We start from the raw sequence: 2,875 nt of genomic DNA, 5'->3' as shown, positions 1-2,875 counted from the left end.
GGCCTGCAGGAGGAGGGAGAGAAGGGGTTCAGTGGGGCTGGGAGGGAGGGAGCTGGCGCCGGGGGGAGCAGGGGCCGGAGCCGCAGGGAGCTGGGGGCAGGTAGGAGAGGGGGCGAGGCAGCCGGGAGGCAGCAAGGCCTGCGCCCAGCCCCGGTGGCGGCGGCACCGTGCCCTGCCCAAGGTGTTCCCGCGAGCAGCTGGGCCCTCGATGCAGGCTGAGAACCCCCCCCCCCGGGGGCCCTCGTCCAGCCCAGCCTCCCCCCGCCTGCGCACTCACCGCTCGCCCAGGCTGTACTGGGGCAGCGCTGCCAGCTGGTGCCTTTTATACCCCCCCCCCCCCCCGCATTGTGACTCGTCCCCTCTGATGTCACAGGTGCCAGAGCGCATCACAGGCACGCCCGCCGGCCAGTCCCGGCCTTCGGCCTCACCCCGGCTCAGCCACTCACAGCTGCCCTGCTGTACCGGTGAAGGCTGGGCTAGAGTTGGTTTTCTTCACGGGAGCTTGCGTGCTGCTTTATGTTGGATTTCTTGCCGTCTGCCTGCCAACGGCAATCTCACAATCACGGAACGTCCTGAGTTGGAAGGGACCCCCGAGGGTCGTCGAGTCCGACCCCTGACTCCGCACCAGGCAACCTCAAATAGGTATCATAGAATGAGACTATGTGCAAATGCTTCTTGAATACCAACAGGCTTGGGGCCGTGACCCTTTCCGGGGAGGGGCTTGTTCCGCTGCTTGACCACCCTCTCGCTGAAGAACTTTTTCCTAATATCCAATCGGAACTGCCCTTGACGCAGCTTTAAGCCATTCCTTCACGTCTTATGTCACTGAGGCTCAGACAATCTAATTAAACATTTTAAAATCAACGTGTTTGTTCTTCAATCAAGATTGTCTAGAACTCCAAGAGCATTAGTAAACCAGCCATTCAATGATGTTAGGGGAAATTAATACTACACAACCAACATTAGTGTAAAAGGAACTAGGCCTTAAGCCTCATTGTTTTACAACTATTCATATTGGACATATAACTAATGATTAGAAATTGGTTTAGATATGATTAATAGAATGCGGGTGCTTATAAAACAATATCTATGAGCTGCTTAATTGTTGTATGGGACTCCCTCTTCATGGCTGGCTTAAAATCCAGTCAAGCTGAATCAACAGAGGAAGGATCATATACATCTCAGACCGAAGACATGGGAGTAAGTGATTAACTTCAGAACAAGATAAATTAATGAAATAACCTGAGTGGTTTCTTTGGAAATTCATAGGCACCTTTGAAGTGTAAGAAGATAAGTGATGATGGTGACCGGAGACCTTCTGCCTATGACCACCAGTCTCAGAAGAACATGAGAATGGAGAATGGGGAATGGATGAGATAAGACGATGAATGATAACGATAGGAGAACAGAAAATCGGCTGGAAAATTACAGAGACTTCGGCTGGAAAATTACAGAGACTTTGGATTGGGACAATGGGTGGCCAAAGGGTATGTGAGGTTTGGAAACTTTTGGAAGTGCGCCATTCACTGCGGTGGTGGCCCAACTCGGAGTTGTTAATAAAGCAAACCTAGAGAAACCCGTGACTGAAAATCCTTTCACAATTAGAATGCTTAAGCTTTAGAAATAGTAACCCAACATGCTCATGTCACGGACGCTCACGGACGCAGCTCTTGTTCAAAGAAGTGGTTTATTGACATCTTGGCTGCTGCGGCTACGCCCACCCTCATAAAGAGTGTGGGGAGTTTCGTTAACGGGGGTACATTAGATGCTCTTCAGTGGTGATGCAGCTAGGGGTTTCTGGGGATCGGGAGTGTTTCTGACGGAGGGACCTGGGGACGATCAACCGATAACGTCCCGAGTAGCCTATCGGGCTGGGGGTGCGGAGCCCAAGGAGAGAGGAGAATCCGTTCCTGTTCGGGTAAAGGCATTGTCGGGGTTAACGGAGGGGGTGCAAAAGGCCTCCTGTGTTGGGGTGATGTATGTTTGCGGGTGCCGGTCTCTTCTGTCAGGTGGCTGGAGGCAGGGCGAGAGGAAATGGCCTCACGTTGCGGCAGGGGAGATGGAGGTTAGATATTAGGAAACATTTCTTTACTGAGAGGGTTGTCAGACATTGGAATAGGCTGCCCAGGGAAGCGGCTGAGTCACCATCCCTGGAGGTGTTCAAAAAGCGAGTGGACGGGGTACTTCAGGACGTGGTTTAGTGGGCATGGCTGGTGGTCGGACTCGATGATCTGGAAGGTCTCTTCCAACCTAAATGGCTCTAAGATTCGATGACAGGGGGCAGGCAGCGAGGGATGGCGCCGCCCACAGAGGTGGACCCCCGCCACCTTAGACCTCTTCTCAGAGGGCTACGGACGCTTTGAAGAGCCTCCGAGAACGTCCCTCAGAGAAAGGGCTGAGCGCAACCCGCCAAAACCGCCACGAACCGCCCGGCCCGCGCAGGCGTCGAACTGGGCGGAAGCGTCCCACAGCACCGCGGCTCCCGGGCGCGAGGGCGGGTGGGCGGAGCCGGAGGGCGGCGCGGCGGGCGGCGGGCAGGTCCGGCAAGGCAGTCGCAAGCCCCGCCCCGAACGCCGCCCCGCCCCTGGCGCGGGCCTGACCCCCGTCCCCGGGGCGGGCCGGGTCGGCGGGCCGATCCCGGAGGGGATGAGCGGCGGAGAAAAGCCGGCAGCCGGTGGAATCGCCAGAGGGCAAAACTGGAGACCGAAGGGAGACGCCGGCACCCGCACCCCCCCCTCGCGCGGCACTGCGAGGGGGACGGGAAGAGTGAAGAAACGCGGAGCTGCGGCGTGGGGTTCAGGCCGCCCCGTCCGCGCGGTGAGTTCTTCCCAGTGGTCTGCTGATGAGGAGCCTCCTACACTCTTGGTTCCTGTGG

The sequence above is a fragment of the Aquila chrysaetos genome, chromosome 2 (genome assembly GCF_900496995.4).
Source record: "Aquila chrysaetos chrysaetos chromosome 2, bAquChr1.4, whole genome shotgun sequence".
Classification (NCBI taxonomy): Eukaryota; Metazoa; Chordata; class Aves; order Accipitriformes; family Accipitridae; genus Aquila; species Aquila chrysaetos.
This window is presented reverse-complemented; position numbering follows the sequence as displayed.